This window comes from Protopterus annectens, chromosome 7.part0, assembly GCF_019279795.1.
Source record: "Protopterus annectens isolate FY-2018-M chromosome 7.part0, PAN1.0, whole genome shotgun sequence".
Classification (NCBI taxonomy): domain Eukaryota; kingdom Metazoa; phylum Chordata; order Ceratodontiformes; family Protopteridae; genus Protopterus; species Protopterus annectens.
In genome coordinates this window covers 152,794,268-152,816,063 of record NC_056739.1, presented here as the reverse complement: position 1 = coordinate 152,816,063, position 21,796 = coordinate 152,794,268, and the positions used below count along the sequence as shown (strand labels likewise).

Genomic DNA, 21,796 nt, shown 5'->3' with positions numbered 1-21,796 from the left:
TTATGAACAGAGGACCACACTGTTGCATCTAAAATGCTCCTAGAGACCATCCCTTTCCAACAAGCCATCATAGATGCTAACACTCTAGTAGAATGCACCTTGATTCTGCTGAAAATGAAAGGCAATAGCTGGGGACAAACAGCTTGAAATATCTGTTTTGACATAGGTTGTCCCTTCTTTGTCCCATCAAAATAAATAAACAGCTGACTGGCTTTTCTAAAGGACTTAGTTCAGTCAAGACAGTACTTGAGCTTCCTATCCAAGTCCAGAGTACCATGTAGAATCATTTCTCCCTGGTTCTGAGGATCTGGATGGAACACTGGGAGACTGATGGCTTGATTGATAGTAAACTCTGAAATACAGTACTAATCAGCCAATGTTTTTGAGTTTTTGTATTTTTTTTTACCTACTGAAAGCCCCATAAAAGTAGGCTATGTCCATCTTTTGAGAGAAAATCCGAGTATAGTTGGTAACCTTATTAACTTTTGAAAATGAGCTCTTGCCACTCCTATAGTGCCTTTTTTAGACAAGATTCAAATGACAAATTCACCACCGTAATAGGTACAAGCAAGCAAAATCTGAGGGTAATGCTACTTAATGCTAGAAGTCTAAACCTCAAAATGCACTCACTCGAGGCACTCCTTAAAATGGAAAACATCGACATCTGTGCAGTGACAGAGACCTGGTTCAAGGCTCCAGAGAGCACCCCTGCATTACCAGGCTATAATTCATACCACACCTTTCGGCCAGCTAACCTAGACCAAAGCACTAAAGGCGGAGGCGTGTCCATATTCATTAAGGATATCCACACCTCCAGGCTAGCTGCTCAGCATAATGCATCCAATATTATCCTAGTGCAACTAACTCTGGGCAAGACAGCAATCCAAATTGTAGCTTGCTACAGATCCCTCACCAAGCCCCAGGATTCCAACTCCTCATTTCTTGATACAATAGAAAATATTAGGGTACAACCTAACACCCTAATAATGGGCAATTTCTACTACCCCACCATTAACTAGGAAAACTACTCATGTACCAACTCTTGTGCTCTACGTTTTCTGGAATTCATAAATTCCAACGCCTTGAATCAACTTATCCACACCCCCATCAGGGGCAGCAATATCCTAGACCTGGTCATTACCAACATGAGCAACTGGTGTTCCACACCAGAGGTCAATTCCTCGTTGGTCAGATCCGACCACAAGCAAATCACCCTAGACATCCACATTCCACCCCCACCCCCCATTAGGGAAACCACTGTAAAAAATGTCTCCAAAGCCAAATTTACGCTTCTTAAGACAGAAGTGGCAAACTTCATGACACCCATGCTGACAGACAATAGAGGTACGACTGCAGAATCCTATACAATTGCACGAGTGCATGGATCGTGCAATCCCTAACAGAACCAAGATGCTATCCTCCAAAAAAAGGAAGCCAATCTGGTGGTCCCCCTGCCACAAACAAACTCTACAACAGAAGAAAGAAACTGCTGCAAAAAAAAGTAAAATCCCATGATTGGAGGAACTCCATGGTCAGCCTGAGTAAGAAGCTGAGATCCCTCATAAAATCCTCCAAAGCTAGTTACGAAAACAAAATCGCCACTGATTCTAAAGACAACCACAAAGCATTCTATAGCTATGTCAAGAATCTCAATGGCAACACTCAGATCTGCTCTGAGTTACAGCATAATGGCACTAAATATACAGAACAACTAATATTGCCAACATCTTGGCAGATAGATTTAGTGCTAACTTTACCCCTCTCTCATCCCCTAAAGGGCCCATCTCTATACTGGAAGAATGCAAAGTTCCTGTAATCACGGCTGCACAGGTAAAAAACACACTCTCCAAAGCCAAGAACACAGCATCCATGGGACCTGACAACATCCCAGGTTGTGTTCTACATGAACTACAGAACAAACTGTCACCCCACATAAGTACCATGTTCAATCATAGCCTCACCTCAGGCTTTGTGCCCACTGAATGGCACACAGCAACGGTTATCCCACTCCACAAAGGGGGAACCACCATGGACCCTGGGAACTACTACTCCATTAGCCTGATGAGCCTAGTCTGCAAGGCTATGGAACGTATCATCATGGAACTTATAAACAATAACATTGGTAATCTCCAAACTCTGGACTCTACCCAGTTCAGGTTTGTAAAAGGCAGATCATGTCTCCTAAACCTGATAGACTTCTTTGAAGCAGTCACCAAAGCTGTAGATGAGGGTAGGGTGATTCATGCAGCCTATCTAGATCTTGGCAAGGCTTTCGACACCATCCCCCACTCTGGAATTAAAGATAAACTCACTAAACAAGGTATAAATCCCTGTGTCATAAGATGGGTTACCAACTGGCTCACTGACAGAACCCACACTGTGAAAGTAGCAGAATCTAAATCTAACTTCAGACCAGTGACAAGTGGAGTACCACAGGTTTCAGTCCTAGGTCCTCTCCTGTTTGGTATCTACTTCTCTGAAGTACAGGCTAACATAGAAGGTCTTTGGCTAACAAAGTTCGCAGATGACTGCAAACTAGGAGCCATAATCAAAACTCCTAACGATGTGGACATCCTAAAAAAGGGCCTCACTGAGACAGATGCCTGGTGTCAAAGCCATGGCCTCAAACTCAATGTCAAAAAGTGCATTGTCATCCCTTTTGGCAAAAACTCTGTACCCATGAACTACCACATAGGCAGTAGTCTACTTAACACCGAAAGTGTAATAACAGACCTTGGGACACAGGTGGACAGCAGTCTCTCCTTTGATAATCACATCGCCACAGTACTCAGGAAATCCTTCTACGTGGCACACCTCATCACAAAAGGTTTCTCATCCAGGAAAAAGAGGTCATTGTTCCCCTCTACTCATCACTCATTAGACCCATTATAGAGTACAATGCCCCTTTTGGTATGTACCTCACAAGACATCTACAACAACTGCAAAGGCCACAGAAATACCTCACAAAGAGGATTACCAGCCTCAAACAGATGCCCTATGCAGACCGTCTCAAAAAACTCCAGCTTTACTCTGTCACATATCGCCTACTCAGAGGCGATCTCTGCCTTACATACAAAGCTATGTCAAACCCAGAGCTGTTGGACATGCTCCACTTAAAGAAATCCCAATCCCTCCGAGCTACACGCTCTAGGGATCTAAACCTTGTCACCACAATAAACAGAACATGCTGGAGGGATAGATTCCTGTCCGAGAGACTTCCCATACTCTGGAACAAACTACCTATCTATATCAAACAAAGCTCCTCATTAGCACTCTTCAAGAAAAATCTTGATGATTGGATGGGAGATAGGAAATTCACCCCGGGATCACTTCTGTGGCTCTTCTTGACAAGGGCACAGGGAAATAATTTTCTTGGGTGGCAAAAGCCAGGGTACCATTTGGCTAGGCTTATATAGGCCCTAGGGGCAATAGCTTAGTACCTACCTATGAATCTATGAACCTAAAAGCAAACTTCATGTTACTTAAGACCGAGGTGGAAAGTTTCAAAGCCCCCAAACTAAAGGATAACACTGTCCAAGCTGCAAAATCCTTTACTAATGCATTCTACGGGCACCTACAAGAATGCATGGATCGTGCTATCACAAGCAAAACCAAGACTCATTCCTCCAAGAAAAGGAAACCAGTCTGTGGACCCCTGCCATAAACAAGCTATACAACAGAAGGAGGAAACTAGTACAGAAAAGAGTAAAATCCCAAGAAGGGAAGACATCCCTGATCAATATCAGCAAGAAACTACGATCCCTCATAAAATCATCCAAGGCGAGCTTCGAAAGAAAAATTGCCAAGGACTCCAAAGATAACCACAAGGCATTCTTTAAGTGGCAATGCTCAGATCTGCTCGGAGTTAGTGCAGAATGGCACAAAATACACTGAACCAACCGATATCGCCAACATCCTGGCAGACAGGTTCAGTGCAAACTTCACCCCCCTCTCACCCCCAAAAGGGCCCATAACCATACCAGAAGAATGTAGAGCTCCTGAAATCACAGATACTCAGGTTAAAACAGCCTTCTCCAGAGCCAAAAACACAGCATCAATGGGACCGGAAGGGGTCCCAGGCTGCGTCCTACACGAGCTCAAAGATGAACTAACCCCTCACCTAAAAACACTGTTCAAACTCAGCCTCTCCACAGGCTACATACCCACATAGGGGCATATAGCAATGGTTATTCTGCTCCACAAAGGTGGAGCCACAACAGACCCTGGAAACTATCGCCCTATAAGCCTGACTAGCTTGGTCTGCAAGGCTATGGAGCGCATCATCATGGAACTCATTAAAAGAAACATTGTAAACCTCCAAACACTGGACCCTACCCAGTTCGGCTTTGTTAAGGGCAGATCATGCCTCCTAAACCTGGTGGACTTCTTTGAGACAGTTACCAAGGCTATAGATGAGGGAAAGGTGGTACACACAGCCTACCTAGACTTCGCAAAGGCCTTCAACATCATTCCCCATTCTGGTATTATAGACAAGCTCACCAGCCTGAACAATAACCCCTACATCACAAAATGGGTTGCCAACTGGCTCACAGACAGAACCCACATGTTGAGAGTTGCGGGAGCTAGGTCTGATTCTAAACCGGTTACAAGTGGTGTTCCCCAGGGCTCAGTCCTAGGACCCCTCCTGTTCGGCATATACTTCTTAGAGGTACAGGCAAGCACAGGAGGACTATGGCTGACCAAGTTCGCAGACGACTGCAAACTAGGGGCTATAATTGACTCTCCGGCTGGCACAGACATCCTCCAAAAGGGTCTCACTGAGACGGATACCATGTGTCAAAATCATGGCCTCAAGCTAAATGCCAAAAAGTGCACAGTCATTCCCTTTGGAAAAAAACAAAGTACCCACAAACTACCACATTGGTGGTAGTCTCCTAAATACGGAAGACGTAATAAGGGCTCTGGTGACCCAAGTAGATAGTAATCTCTCCTTTGATAATCACATTGCCAAAGTCGTTAGAAAATCCTTCTATGTGACCCACCTTATCACAAAAGGGTTTGCATCCAGATCAAAAGAGGTCATTGTACCCCTCTACTCATCAGACCCATCATAGAGTACAATGCCCCATTTAGGATGTACCTTAAGACACCTACAACAGCTGGAAAGACCACAGAAGTACCTCACCAAGAAGATCACTGGCCTCAATCAGATGCCCTATGCAGCTTGACTGAAAAAACTCCAGCTGTACTCGGTTGCATACCGCCTACTCAGAGGTGATCACTGCCTGACATACAAGGCCATGTGCAACCCAGAATTGATAGACATGCTCCACCTAAAGAAAACCATATCCCCTCGAGCTACACACTCTAGGGATCTAAACCTCACCACAACAATAAATAGGACGTGCTGGAGGGATAGATTCCTGTCCCAGAGACTTTCCATGCTTTGGAACAAGATTCCAATCTACATTAGGCAGCACTCCTCGCTAACACTCTTCATCAGAAACCTTGACAAGTGGATGGGAAACAGAAGGTTTACCCCGGGGACCACTTCAGTGGCTCTGCTGGACAGAGGCACAGGGAACTAATCTAAGGGGGCGGCGACACCAACACATTATAAATGCCTTCGGGCAGATAGCCTAGTACCTACCTATGAACCTATGAACCTACTGAAACAAAGGACTTAAATGTAAATAGGGTGGCACACAAAGGTTCTGAATTCATCAACTTGACCCTAACGCCATAAAAGTGGGAACCCCATTAGCCAGAAGGGGTAAATAAGATATACAATAAAAATACAAATAATAAAAAATAATCTTTTTAAAAATACATGTTAAATAAACAATCACATATGCATAACAGTTTCTGCAATAACAACATTCTCAAATGTACAAAAATTTTAAAAAGGTAGTCCTTTTTCATATTAGAATTGAATGTTGCATGCAATAAAACTGTTATTGCTTGTGGTTTAAGATAGAAAATGCAAGGTTATTTTATTGTATTCACCAGAAAAAAAACAAGTAATAAGTTAGAAACAGACCAATGTAAAAGAAAGGGGCTGGGAACACAGGTGCGGTGAGGAAAGACCCACTAAACAAGAAAGATTCAGAAAAACATATGCAAATTATTTATTTATTGTATTTATTTTACATTTGTTAACCGGGCTAGTCTAACTGGATATATTTCCATTTTCAGTAGAGGCCTGGGGAGAAAAGCTCCAGTAGTAGCACAATGAATCTAAAAACAATTATAATCACAATGAAAATGAAAGGATTTAAAAATACAGGAGTAATAATAAAAAGTAAGAAATATAATACTAACAGTGACATACCGACTAAGACATGTTATAAGACAGTATGATACATGACGTAATTTACAGTACATAATAAGACATGTTATTATACAGTGTGATATATGAGGTAATTACAGTACATACGGATTGAATACATTCAGTACATTGTTTTAAGTTTACTAGTTGACGTTACTGCTTCCAGGGGGCATACAATAAAATAACCTTGCATTTTCTATCTTAAACCACAAGCAATAACAGTTTTATTGCATGCAACATTCAATTCTAATATGAAAAAGGACTACCTTTTTAAAATAAACTAATGACCAAAGCAATTAAGTCAAACAACTTTGCTGGTGACTGTCTTTTCACTAATACAGTAGGTAGAAACTGGAATCTTCTTCCTAGTGACATAACTCTGACTACATCTTTGCCTCTTTTCAAACAGAAAATTAAACTGTACTTCCAAAACCACTGGCTCTGTTCCTGCAGTACACCTGACTAATTTATCTTATTTATTACTCTCTTACTCCTCTACTCCTCTCCTCTCCACTCCAACTCCTGTTTCTGATTCTACCACTATTAGAACTACAAGTATTATACTTTCTCTGTAAAATTGTTGGAATTGAAAAACAGTACCTTTCTTTTTTTTTGAGAAAACTTGTAACATTACTGTTGAATATCTCTCTTGCAGTGTTATTAATCCTTAAGTTGTATTTTTTTAGCAATATATTTCTTATGTAATGTACTAGTAGAAAGTGGAGCTTTTCTCCTCGGGCCTCTGCTGAAAATGGACTTGTTATCCAGCCAGACTAGCCCGGTCAACAAATGTAAAATAAATAAATAAATACAGAAAGTTTAGTAAGAAAGTGGGAAAAAGGAGAATAAAGGTAGAAAAAAAGATTAGTCAGGGTTGCTGCATGGGCAAAACCAATGTGTTTTGAGGTTTTGTTTAAAGAAAGGAAGGGAAGGGAGTAGAGTTAGTTCACCTGGTAGAAGGTTCCAGTTTTTTCCTACAGTGTTAGAGAACAGGGAATCACCTGCCAAGTTGTTGGACTTACTTATGCTAGCTAGAAGAGCGAAGTGGATTTAGATTTTTGTAAGGGATTATGAGGTTAGAGAGTATAGGAGCGTTGTTAGGATGGTAAAATATCTTGTGGGCAATGGTGAGTTGGGAAAATATCAGCTGGTTTTGTAGTTCTAGCCAGCCTAACTGTTGTAGGTTCAGGCAGTGGTGAGTTCTGAAGGGATTGCCAGTGGCAAATCTGGCGATGTTATTGTAGGAATTAGCTAGTTTGATAAGATTATTTTTTTTTAGGTTAGTATATGTGGGTGAGGCATACAGAAGAGTTGAGATTAAATGAGAGTGAGCAATTGTGGTTCTGGCAGTTGGATTTAAGAATGGTTTGAGTCTATATAAGGAGCCCAATGTTCTGTTTACAGTTTTGATAGTGTTGTTTATATGGCTGTCAAAAGAAAGGTTATTGTCAATTGTAATTCCTAACAGTTAGTGGTAGAGTCAGGAGATATACAGGTGCCGTTTTTTGGAGCTGACTGAGAAATCTATAGGGGAGGACTTACTGGTAGGTGTAAAGAGTAGGAGCTTAGTTTTTTGGGCATTTAGAAGGAGGCAGCATTTCAAGAACCACGACTCTACTGTGTTGAATACCTCCTGAGTCAGAGATTGTAGTTCTAGTGGGGAGGTAGCTGAACATAAGAGTGTAGAATCGTCAGCGTATTGTATGCAGGTGGCTTGAGGAATTGCTACATGGAGGTCACTGATGAATAGTGAGAAAAGAAGAGGTCCTAGAATGGAGCCCTGAGGGACTCCAAGGGTGACTGGCAGGTGGGATGATAGAGTGTTCTCCCAGAGAACTGCCTGTTGCCTATTGCTGAGGTAGGACTTGAACCAATTAACAGCCTGAGTGTCAAGGGAAAGTGCTTCAAGAATATTTATTAGAAGGGAGTGGTTTACCATGTCTAAAGCTTTTGAGAGATCGATGAAGAGAGCTGATGAGATGATGTTTTTATTGCGGTTTCTATTGATAGAATCTGTGAAGGACAGGAGGGCAGTAGTGGTGCTATGAAATGGCCTAGAGCCATGTTGGCATTTAGCTAATACGTTATGTAGAGTTAAATGCTCTAATAGCTGATGGGGTATGCATTGCTCCATAATTTTTGCTAAGGGTGATAAAAGGGCTATAGGCTTGTAGTTAGAATAATCATTAGAGTTACCACCTTTATGTAGGGGGATAATGTGGAAGATTTTCCAGATGTCTGGGACGCTTCCCTCATTAATGGTTCTGTATATAAGGATGGATGTGGGATAGGCAATTACTTTGGCTGCTTTTTGTAAGTATTCGGACAGTAGCTGGACGGCAGAAGGAGTACAAGGCTTAAGTTTTTGTATGATTTTGTAGATGAGGGTGGTAGAGATGGGTTGCAGTTGGAATGTTGGGAGAGAGCCTGGTATGGTGGTAGGAAGACTTGAGTTACCTGAGGATACTTGGGTGGCTAGAGATTGTATGGGCTCTGTGAAGAAGATATTGAAAGCATTGGCAGTTTGATGGGGGGGTGTTATGATCAGCCCCTAGTGCGGTAGGTGTCTTAGAGTGACCTGGGAGAAGGAGTCTATTGATGCTTGACCAGAACTTATGTGGATTATTTTGGTGAGTTTGCTGTAGTTTACAATAGTAGTTCTTTTTATCTGCGAGTATTGCCTTTTTTGTAATATTTCTCAACTCCCTAAAAGTTTGTTGCTCTGAGGTAGTTTTGGTAGCTCTCCACTTAGCCCAAGATTTCTTCCTAAGCAAGATTTTTTGCTGGTTTCTTTTGAAAGCCAGGGGGCTGGTTTGGACTTCATTCTAATGGACCTTTTGGGTGCATGCTTATCGAGGATAGCTAAGAATTTAGAGTTAAAATATTTAACAGCCTCTTCAAGTTCATTTTGGAATAGTAATGGGTTAAAGTGTTTATTGGTCTGTGAAATCCTATATGTGGGGGGGGGGGGGGGGTAGAAATAACATTCTTATGCCTTATGATGTAAGTCAAGGTGTGATCACTTACATCATCAGACAGAGTTCCTACCATATAAGATTGTTGATGTTTGTTAATAAGAATCCAGTCTAAGATGCTCTCTTTTTTGTTTGGTTAGTTAATTCTGGTTGTGGGGGTGATTGTTTGACTAAAGCCATGAAGATTAATGTGGGAGATGGGGTTATCTGCATTGATACCTTTCCAGTCAGTATTGAAGTCACCTAGTATTATTGTTTCTTGTGGGTAAGTAGAAGACACCCAGCTTAGAATATCCTCTATTGTATTGCTATTATTAGCAGAAGGTAGATAGATACAGATGATATATAAGGATTTGCTAGGGTTGAGTTGTAATCTGGTGATGAGGACTTCTGCATTACTATCCTGAGGTAGGTTGTAAGGTAAAGAGGAGATCTGAAGTCCATCTTTAAATAGAATTGTTACTCCCCCACCCTTACGTTTTACGCGGTCTTGTCTCAAGATATTTTATCATTGGGGAATGATTTCATTCTCTTTAGTTCCAGGTTTTAACCAAGTTTCTGTTAAAAAGAAGATGTCAAAGGAGTGAATATCTAGAAGGGCATGGAGCTGGGTTACTTTGTTGTTAATACTGCGGATACTGAGATGCCCTATTTGGAAAGAGTTGGGGAATTTGGTGTGGGTAATTAGGGTTGTGGGATTGGTGCTGTGAATTTTGCCTAAGGAGACATTTTCTGGACCAGGGTTAGGGTGGATGTTACCATCTTGCAAGGAGAGACTATTTAGTTTTAGATCAGGGTTATTCATATAGCTAGTTTGATATTTCACTTTCTTTACTGTGAGTTTATTGTATTTAATATGTGACAGTCTATGGTACTTGGCTACCAGGAAGCTGGGAGTGGCTGTGATATTTATTTGACTATGGGTAAGGGTGGAAGTTTGTATGGCTGATTGTTTTGGAAAGTAATTAAACTGGTAATAATTCAGTTTTTCAAAGGAGGTGAGGAGATAGGTTGAGGTGAGGATACATATAAGTATAGCTATAAGTATCAGCTTGTTTATGATAGCTTTGGTTACTGTAGGCATGTTGCTGAGATTACTAATACAGGTGTAATGGAGGAGAGGCAGGGATAAGACAGAGTAAATGATGTAGGGTAAGGTTAAGTCTTGAAGAGGTGGGTACTAATGCTTGTTACGTATAATGGATAGGATACGGTAAGGTTACTGTAAGTAGAGGCTATTTGTTAAAGCTGAGGTAAACGAGGGGTGTGGCTTGTTAATGTATAATGGTTAGAGTGTAGGACTGGTAGGGTTGGAGAGAGGGTGTGGTTTAGGAAGTATAAGTCTAGGACCACTGGGGGTGGGTGGGAAATGGGGGTTGGGTAGGGGAGCGGAGTGAGCCCGCAGGGTGAATGGAGCGGGAAGAGACAAGTGCAGAAAAAAAAAACAAAACAAAAAAAAAAACAACTATCAACAAGAACAAATGGTAACCTTTGGAGGTGCTTTCAGGTAAGAATGGGTAAGTAAAGGGTAAGAAAGACTGTAGCAGTGAAAATATGGAGGGCAGCTGTAAGAACTACAGAAAGTTTAGTGGGTGTGGTAGGGTATATCAGATTATTCCTCAACAGCTCAGATGTTGTAACGATATTCTGTAAGAAGAAAGGGATAATGCTGCATAAAACCAGCTTAGTTGAGGGTGCCACCTAGTGGCCAGAACGTATACTGCAGTAGATGCTGGAAGAAGGGGTAATTAAAACACAATTCCACTAGACTGAGAGTTGAATTAGTGTAGCTAAATCAAGGGGACCAAGGTTGTTTGTAAGGGATAGAGAGAGTTATGGCTGCTGGGTATCCTGGCTGGATAGCGTATTAAAGTGGACTTACAATCTACTACGGGTAAAGTATCAGCTTTACTGCTGGGTTCAGCACATGTACTTTCCAGTTTCCTTTGATACCAGGGTTCTGGGTTAAGATGGCTAGGTCCTTATGCTTTAGAATGAGGAGGCTGGTATAGCTTATAGGGATCCTTAGTCACCAGGCACGAATTTTGAAAGTAATAGTGCAATAGAGCAGGTTAAGAAGCTAGGAATATATATAGAGAAAAATATGTAGTGAGTATATAAAAAAAAAACAATCTTGTAGTATTCAGGGTGAAGGCAATGGTAAATCCAATCCATTAAACACTAAAAAACTACTCAACTTAGTCTGCATATCAGACTACCAGCCTAAGATTATTAAGCTAACATGGTATTAAGCTAAAACAGGCTAGGCAATATGTGGGTAAGCCATAAATAAATAGCTAATCACAGTCTAACTAGTAAATACAAACAGCTACTGCTTTAATCAAAATGCATTAAATAGTGCCAAAATGGTAGTTTAGGAGCACTGAGGTTATTTCATTAAATAAGCCAAAAGTAGAATCAGGTAAACTTGTAAGTAAATGTTCCGTTCAACACATGTTAACACATCAATGTAGGAATTGGGTTATGAACTCTAAAACAGATAAGATACTCACTCATAGCGAGACAATTAAACAATTCCCACACACTTTTTAGGTACATAAAATAAATGCTGGAATTAGCGACAGCTAGATGTATTGCAAGGAAGAACAACCAATTGGGAAATTTAAATTATGGGAAGTTAAAAAGCAAATATGCAAACTCACAACAACCGCTCCTCTATATCCCTTTGTTGAAATTAGGACAAAAGAGCAGTGCCTTAGCCAATATTACTATAAGTTCTTTGTGATCTGATGAAGTCAATAGGACAAAAGCACTAATCCATATAAAGTTCCTTTAAAATGACATCTGACTTGTGTTGACTTATTTTTGAAGATTTGAAGGGATCTAAAATGAAAACTTCAGAACTACAAGACAAAAGCTAAGGTTCACTCTTCATCTTGAACCACAACCTGCTCTTGAGCTACTTACTTCCTTTAACATCTTTTCTGCTCATCCTGGCAGGATCCTTCCAACTCCCCCTGGTTGTTTTAGCTTAGACTGGGCTGCTACCCCCTACACACTCACACACTCTTGGGACCTTTAATTTATATTTTAGGTACAGATGAGGGATTTGTTCTTAATGTGACCCTATATCCATAGAACACAAGATAGGGTTTACCTACCATGAGAGTTTGCAAACCAGATACTCTTCTTTCAGGTGCCATTGCAATCAGAAGTATAGTCTTCTGTGCAATGAACCTTAAGTTTGCCTTATGACCAGTTTCATGGGAGGCAGAGTTAAATTTTCCAGTACAAAGTTAAGACCACAGGAAGGGGCCACCTATTTTCTAACATCCTGAGATGTAATACCCCCATGAGAAACTGTTTTACCAAAAAACAGAGAAGAGGAGGATCCATGGGCTGTCATGCTGAAAAGGCAGCAAGATGTACCTTGATAAAGGAATAAGATAAACCAGATGAAAGTAACTTGCACAGATATTTCAGAATCAGTGGTATATAATCTCTAATGGAGCTCAACCAGAAAATCTTTTCCACTTGCCAATAGAAGATTTACTAGTAGCAAGTGTTCTTGCCTCCTTTAGTACGTGTTGCACATCCTCATGAAAGAGGTGCCTAAAAGGTATTAAAACTGAATCATCCAGACAGTCAGATGAAGTTGTTTTAATGCCAGTAATACCTGCCGCATGCCCTCCTGAAAAAGGTGGTAATAGGAATCAAATATGAATCCTCCGAGCAGTTAGCTGAAGTTGCTTGAGACTGGGGTGTATCAAGCTCTCCTTGTCTTGTGTGAGTAGGTCCAGTTTGTGAGGAAGCATGTGGGAATTGCCCTTGGCCAATTCCATAAGAAGGGAGAACCAATGTTGCCTGGGCAAAAGGGGTCACACCACAATGGTCTTTGAGGAGTCTTTCTGAATCTTCAGCATTACCCTGGATGTCAGTAAAAAGTGTGGAAAGGCATAAAGGAACATTCCCAACCACGAGAATGAAAATGTATCTATTTTTCAGTATTGCTTGCAAGGAGCCCTGGAACAGAATCTCTCCAGTTGTATGCTTTGAAATGAGGCAAGCAGATCTGTTTGTGGTATTCCCCACAACTGGATCAATTCCTTAAAGACCCCCCTTGTGCAACTTCCATTTTTAAGGATCTGTCCTAGTCCTGGTCAACTTATCTGTCACTGTATTTTGCTCTGATATAAATGAAGATGCATGAAGGGTTAATGAGTGCTATAGACCTACCTTCAAAAGCTATCACTGCCAGTTTGTACAGACGGTACAACCTAGTGCCCCCCCCCCCGCTTGTTAAAGTATTATATCACTGTGGTGTTGTCTGTAGTCATCTGAAGAGGTCCTCTGGGGACTACAGGTGATGAAGAGATTTTAAGGGATAGATCAGATCCAACATCTCAATAACATTTATGTGCTTTGGTCTGTCTGAAGAATTCCAAAGACCTTGCATCTGTACCCCCAGAGAAATTGCTCCCGAAGCCATGCATGTGTCCTCCCATTATTTCCTTGTGAATTGCTTATCCAGTCTCCCTTCCCAGTCTTTTCTAACCTCCTCTGATTTGATTCCTGTATATATCATGTAACATTTTATATATCCTACTAATTATCTCTTTTTAGCAGCAGTTTCTGTTCTAGATTCATCTAAAAACTCTACCAGAGTAGGTATTACACTTAGGATTCCCTATTTCTTTCTCTTTACTTATCAACTGATATCAACCCCTGATATGGAAGGCAGTCCAAATGTCTTCTTCGCCTCTTGCCATTCTATTACCTTTCCCTCTCTAGTTATTTGCTCTCAATACCTTGGCCCCTTTGCTAGTTTTCTCCAGTAAATTCCAGCCCCCTCTTGCCTATTCTCTGTACCCCTAATTGCAGTCATCCATACCAGCAAAATCTTCACTCTTGTGTTGGCTTGGTTCTAACTGCCACTTTATGAGTATAATATTCTATATGGTTGCTGTTATCCTCCTTAAGGATCTGCATCCAAAATACCACTCTGTCCTTATTTCTTGAATTCGCCCCTGCTTCATCATCCCTTTCCACTTTTAATTATAACTTTCTGCTTGTGTTATGTCTATGAGTCTTAACTGGGTAGTTCTAAATTATCTGTTAAAATCATGTAAACCTAAACCACCTTCTTCTATTGGAATGATCAAATTGCCCCCCCTCCCCCCCCAGATAAGTTTCTTCAATTCTTTATTAATTATTGGCCACAACTTCTCCTCTGACTGATAAAAACATACCTGATGTGTATAAAAAACTAAAGGGGCTAAAAACACTTTCATTGTGTACATCCTCCTATCCATATATATAAACAAGAGTTTCCAATTTCTCAGTATATCTTCTATTTGGTTTCTAGCTACATATTATTAAGTGCCATAACAGAAGCCCTTTTAATCCATACTGCTAAATACTTCTTTTTATCATGTCCCCATAAATATTGGTACTGCTGAACCAGTTCATGTACGGCTATTTAACTTATGGATATAACATTGTTTTATCTTCAATAATTTTACATCCTAAACAAGGTAAAACTGTCTCAAAAATATCTAGATGTCCATTTCTGAATTTAAATACAAAATAATATCATCTACATTTAAAGCCAACTTTTCTTGATTACCATAAGAATTATATCTTTGAATTTCTAAGTCACTTATTTTCTTTGCTAGTGGCTTTAAATGTTTGTTTGTGTCTTTCGGCTTTTCCCGGTTAGGGGTTGCCACAGCGGAACTCCGGTCCACTAATGATTGGTAGTGGATATTTACGTACTGGGTTACCGCCCTGACGCACAACCTTCAACAAAGGCACGTCCCATTCATGTATGCCTCCACACAGAAGACACTCTAGCTGAGAATTGAACGGGACAACGTCTTCCTATGAGGCGACAATGCTACCGCAGCACCACCACCGCAGCAAATAACAAAAAGGAAAGAGGACATCCTGCCTAATTTCTCTGTTCAGACACAACTGATCAGAGAAGAATCCTCCCACATTAATTCTTGACTCTGATCCTTCATATAGCCTCCTAGTTAACCTTATTATTATAATATCAAGGAATGCAAATGCTTCCATTGCCTTACTCATAAAATGCCAGCTTACTCTGTTGAATGCTTTCTGTGCATTAAGACCAACCAACAACAGTGATGTTTTCTTTCATTCTACTTCCATCTAGATCATCACTGTTCTATTAATGTTGTCAAATGTTTGCCTACCCTCCACAAAAACACAATGATCATATCTGTCAATTTCAGGCAACAGCTTTGCCATTCACTTAGCTAGTATATACTTAAACACTTTATAATCATGTTTTAAAATTGAAATGGCTCTATATGAAGCTGGGTCTGATAAGTTTTTACCCTATTTGTGTAATTTAGCCACCACCACTGTCTTCCAAGATGCTGGTGCTTTCCCTCCTTTTAAGATACTGTTAAATAAAATCTTCCAGATATTTTATCTCTTTTTTCCTCTTAATTTCCACACATCGAGAAGAATACCACCTGTTCTTGGAGACTTCCCTGCAGACTGATTATACATCAACATTTTTAGCTCATCTTCCTTGTATTAACTACTAGTTGTCAGCAAAGGAATCAAGGTACTAAAAACAGATACCTAAGGAGGTATCACTCCATAGTGAATAAAGTGGGATGAGGCCATACACTTGGAGATGGGGAGCTGTAATCAGAAAAACAACATCTATATTTAAACACATCACTAACAAAATATATACCTTTTTCAAAGTTTTTGCAGGAGGAATCCCCACCTCCCCATATCCCCTCAAATTACATATATCAAATCCAAGATCACAATACAGTGGGGAAAAGGGTAAATTTCTCGATCCTCACTGTACCATGATCTCCATTCACAATCACTAAAAATAGAAAAATGTTCCCTTACATGATATGTTTAAATGAAGAAGCTGTTCTTCTAACTGCAGCGCGATCTCCATTCAAAATCTCTGAGTGCTACTGAACATGCACATTAGGTGTTTCGATTTTTAAAGGTTTTGGCATTGTTAATTTTTATTGATGTTCATTTGCAGTCTTTTCATCTTGAGTTTCTAAATTTCAGTGTTATGGTATTTCGATCTACTGAAGTAGATCTCTCACAGTATGTAGCAGAGTACTATACACAACAGCGCCACTGAATGAATCTCTGTGTAGCACAACAGTACTTAATTTTCATTAGACTTGATGGCAGAGCTAGGGGCATTATCATAGGTTCATAGCTAGGTACTAGGCTATCGGCCCAAGGGCCTAAATAAGCCTAGCCAACAAAGTTCCCTGGCTTACTCCAACCCAAGAAAGTTAATTTCCTATGCCCCTGTTGAGCACAGCCACAGAAGTGATCCCTGGGGTGTATTTCCTATTTCTCATCCACTCATCAAGATTTTTCTTGAAGAGTGCTAATGAGGAACTTTGCTTGACATAGATGGGTAGCTTGTTCCCGAGTATGGGAAGTCTCTGGGACAGGAATCTATCCCTCCAGCAAGTCCTGTTTATTGTGGTGACAAGGTTTAGGTCCCTAGAGCGTGTAGCTTGGAGGCATTGGGATTTCCTTAGGTGCAGCATGTCCAACAGCTCTGCATTTGATATAGCTTTATATGTTAGGCAGAGATCACCTCGGAGTAGGCGATATGCTACGGAGTAAAGCTGGATTTTTTTTGAGATGATCAGTGTTAGGGAATCTGTTTGAGGCCTGTAATCCTCTTTGTGAGGTACTTTTGTGGCCTTTCCAGCTGCTGCAGATGTCTTGTGAGGTACAAGACTCATGTAGACTGGTGTACTCTATAATGGGTCTAATGAGTGCCGAGTAGAGGGGAACAATGACCTCTTTTTTCCTGGATGAGAACCCTGTTGTGATAAGGTGTGCCACGTAGAAGGATTGACTGACTACTGTGGCAATGTGATTATCAAAGGAGAGACTACTGTCTACCTGGGTCCCAAGGTCTCTTATCACACATTCAGTGTTAAGAAGACTGCCGCCTATGTGGTAGTTCATGGGTACAGAGTTTTTACCAAAGGGGATAACAATGCACTTTTTGGCATTGAGCTTGAGGCCATGGCTCTGACACCAGACATCTGTCTCAGTGAGGCCCTTCTGTAGGATGTCCACATCATTTGGGGACTCAACTATAGCTCCTAGTTTGCAGTCATCTGTGAATTTCGTTAGCTAAAGGCCTTCTGTGTTAGCCTGGGTACTTCAGAGAAGTAGATACCTAACAGGAGAGGGTCCCAGGACTGAACCCTGTGGTACTCCACTTGTCACTGGTTTGAAGTCAGATTTGGAGTCTGCAACTTTTACAGTGTGGGTTCTGTCAGTGAGCCAGTTGGCAACCCATCTTGTGACATAGGGATTTATACCTAGTTTATTGAGTTTAGCTATAATTCCCGAATGGGGGATGGTGTTGAAAGCCTTGGCGAGGACAAGACAGGATGTGTGAACCACCTTACCCTCATCTACGGCTTTGGTGACTGCCTCAAAGAAGTCGCCCAGGTTCAGGAGGCATGATCTGCCTGTCACAAACCCGAACTGGGTGGGGTCCAGAGTTTGGAGGTTACCAATGTCTTTGTTTATGAATTCCATGATGATACGTTCCATGGCCTTGCAGACCAGGCTTGTCAGGCTAATAGGGCGATAGTTCCCAGGTTCAGTGGTGGTTCCCCCTTTGTGGAGTGGAATAACTGTTGCTGTACTCCATTCAGTGGGCACAAAGCCTGACGTGAGGCTATGATTGAACATGGTGCTTAGGTGGGGAGCCAGTTCATTCTGAACTTCATGTAAAACGCAGCCTGGGATGTTGTCCGGTCCCATGGATGCTATGTTTTTGGCTTTAGAGAGTGCTGCTTTTATCTGTGAAGTTGTGATTACAGGGACTCTGCATTCTTCCTGTATAGATATGGACCCTTTAGGGGGTGAGAGGGGGGTAAAGTTAGCACTGAACCTATCTGCCAGGATGGTGGCAATATCAGTTGGATCTGTAATTTTTGTGCCATTGTGCTGTAACTCAGAGCAGATCTGGGTGTTGCCATTGAGATTCTTGACATAGTTATAGAATGCTTTGTGGTTGTCCTTAGAATCAGTGGCAATCTTGTTTTTGTATCTAGCTTTGGAGGATCTTATAAGGGATCTCAGCTTCTTGCTGAGGCTGGCCAGGGTGCTCCTCCACTCATGGGATTTTACTCTCTTTTGTAACAATTTCTTCCTTCTGTTGTAGAGTTTGTTTATGGTAGGGGACCACCAGATTGGCTTCCTTTTTTTGGAGGATAGCATCTTGGTTCTGTTTGGGATAGCACGATCCATCTACTCGTGTAAGTGTTTACAGAGTGCATTTGTGTAGGATTCAGCAGTCGTAACTGTATTGTCCATCTGCATGGGTGTCATGAAGTTCGCCACTTCTGTCTTAAGAAGCATGAAGTTGGCTTTGGAGAAATTTTTTACCGTGGTTTCCTTAATGGAGGGTGGGGGCAGGATGTGGATATCTAGGGTGATTAGCTTCTGGTCAGATCTGACCAATGAGGAGTTGACTTCAGGTGTGGAACACCAGTCACTCATGTTGGTAATGACTAGGTCTAGGATATTGTTGCCCCTGGTGGGGGTGTGGATAAGTTGATCCAGGGTATTGGAAAGTATGAATTCCAGAAAGTGCTGAGCAAAGGAGTTGGTACATGAGTCGTTTTCCCAGTTAATGGTGGGGTAGTTGAAAATGCCCAATATTAGGGTGTTTGGTTGAAGCTAATATTTTCCAGTAAATCAAGAAAAGAGGAGTGGGAATCCTGGGGCATGGTGGGGGATCTGTAGCAAGCTACAATTTGGATTGCAGTTTTGCCCAGACTTAGTTGCACTTGGATAACCTCGGCTGCATTATACTGAGCAACTAGCCTGGAGGTGTGGATATCCTTAATGAATATGGACACATCTCCACCTTTGGTGTTCCGGCCCAGGTTAGATGGCCGAAAAGTGTGGTATGAGTTATAGCCTGGTAATGCAGGGGTGCTCTCTGGAGCCTTGAACCAGGTCTCAGTCACTGCAAAGACATCGATGTTCTCCATTTTAAGGAGTGCCTCGAGTGAGTGCATTTTGAGATTTAGACTTCTAGCATTGAGTAACATTACCCTCAGTTTTTGATTGCCTGTTCCTGTTACGCTGGTGAATTTGTCATTTGAACCTTGCCTAAAAAAGGCACTATAGGGGCGGCAAGGGCCTCTGCCAGTATCCGGAATCCCAGGGGTGACAGGTGCAGGCCATCTCTGGCAAAACATCGTGGTCTGTCGACCATGTCGTCCCAGGCAGACAGATACTGGATCCCCTTAGAATGACACCAGAAGCTTAGCCAATTGTTGAAGTCAATCATTTTGTCCTTGTACTGTGGTATTATTCTGGGCGATGGCAGGATGCTACTCAAGGCTAGGGTCATACCTACCTGGGCTACAAGATCGGAGTGCTCTTCCATGTCTCTTTTCATGTAGTCCAGGGACATACATCTCAGGTCATTCACACCAACATGGACAATCACAGAGTCATATTTGTACTTGTTGTGCAGTGACCTGAGTGCATGAGTTATGTGGCGGATCCTGGCACCTGACAGGCAGCTGACAGTAACCTTCTCCTTGTTTAGCCTGGTGAGTGGGACGTCAGTGTGTCTGACTATCGCGTCACCTATGACTAGTGTGTTGGGTACGTTGTTTTACCTTATGGGCTGTGGTTGAATGGCACACTGAGTCTGTGGGCTATGTGTCATTTGGGTTGTGTTGGTGGTGGGAGGTTGCTTGCGTTTCTGCTTTGGAGGTCTCTGTTGCTTGAGAAGATTATTATTGAGAGCCTCCACAAATGTTTTTGTGTTTCTATGTGTCGATTTTGGTGGTGTAGGTTTAGTGGGACTATGTGATGAGTGTGTGAGTGTGGTGTGGTGCAAGTGTTTACCTTCTCCTCTTGACTATCAAGTTCAGTCTTGGTTTGAAAGAGCTTTACCTCCAGTTTGGCTAGATAAATGCATCGCTCACAGGTTGTAGTGTTGGGTGGTAGGAGGAGAGGGTTGTCTGTGTACATGAGGCTATTGCTACATTGCCCCAAGATGCCCAGATTCATCAGATAGACACGAGAGAACACTGGGAGCTGACCCTTGGACATGCCTGAATAAAAAACAATTTTCCTCTAGACAAGTGAGGAAAGTGAGTACAAGAGCTGTTTTTCTCTAAGCAAGTGAGGAAAGTAAGTACCAAAACTGTTTTCCTCTAGGTAAGGAGGAAGGGTGAGTGCTGTAGTAATCTGTAGTTTATTTAGTGCTTACAACAAGTTCTGAACAAGTGATGAGCACGGATAAGCAAATTCAAGTGCTAAAACTAAGAATCTGTACCTGGATCTTGTTGTAGATAGGCTACCTAGTGCTTACCACTCCCAATGAAAAGCTAGAAGGCTTCCCTCCAACACAGAAAGGCTTGGGGGTACAGAAGCTTACAAACAGTCCTGGATACAGCAAATCTGTACCTGGACTAAACTAGTTACAGGGAAGGTGGGAAACAAGCACAAATGCAGGCTTTTAAACCAGAAAGTTGAAAGAGATGGAAAAACTGCCCAAATGGCCAATAAACTACAATTTCTGGGCCAGAAACCACTCTTGTGGTAGGCTAACTTGTGCTTACCACTCCCACTGATAAGCTAGAGGGCTTCCCTCCAACACAGAAAGGCTAGAATCTTCCCAAAGTTACTATTTTCCTCACCAATACCTATCTGAGGTTCTTGAATGTCTGTCATATTTTTATTTCATTATCTGTTCATACTAAACTGTTGACCCTCATCGCTTTCCCCTTCCTACAAAAATCACTCTCTCCCTATTCTCAGTTTATATACAAGCATCAGACTTTCACACTCTTACTTCAGACACTACAAACAGTGCTCAGTCTCCACTGGACTAACAAGATGGCACTGTAGTATACCCCTGCTACCCTACTGTGTGCATTGTAACAGAACTATTAATAACTGTGTACACAGGGGTATGCCATAAACACATACATAAAACTGTGCTATACATGAGCTGTTAGCAATGTACATGCAAACGTCATAAGCAAGTATGTTCAAGTGTATTACTCCTCCATGAATTGTTAGGAATGTACACAGGTACACACAGCTTATAGTTTCATATTAGGTGCACATTAGTACTAGGCTAACTGCCCTTGTAGGACATTTTAAGCCTAGCCAGGTAACCCACATGAGAATCAAGATCTGCACCTTGTGTCTGCACCTTCACTGTCTACACCTTCACTACTATGTCGATCTCCCAACCTGCAGCAAACATTAAGGCAGAGTTTAGCAGGCAGTTACTGCTTCATTACATTAAATATTCAATCTGTGCAACTCAAGGCACTACTTTTTCCACATGCCTATTTAAGCAATGTATAATCTTTATTACTATGAGATATAAACAAACTCTGTCACAAGCATTTCCAAAATAAACATGTAATAGTTTGTGAGATGTAAACTGACTTGTTTACAGTCATTTCACAATTATCTATCCAATATTAATTAATCTCTATAATTAACCGTGCAAATCCACCAAGATTGTCGTTGA

At 41.5% G+C, this 21,796-nt stretch overlaps 1 protein-coding gene across 3 annotated transcripts in view; it reads right to left on the bottom strand.

Moving 5' to 3' along the window:
- CACNA1S (calcium voltage-gated channel subunit alpha1 S) overlaps positions 1-21,796 on the bottom strand; it is a 3,469,037-nt gene that overhangs the window by 2,495,529 nt on the left and 951,712 nt on the right. The window lies entirely within an intron of this gene.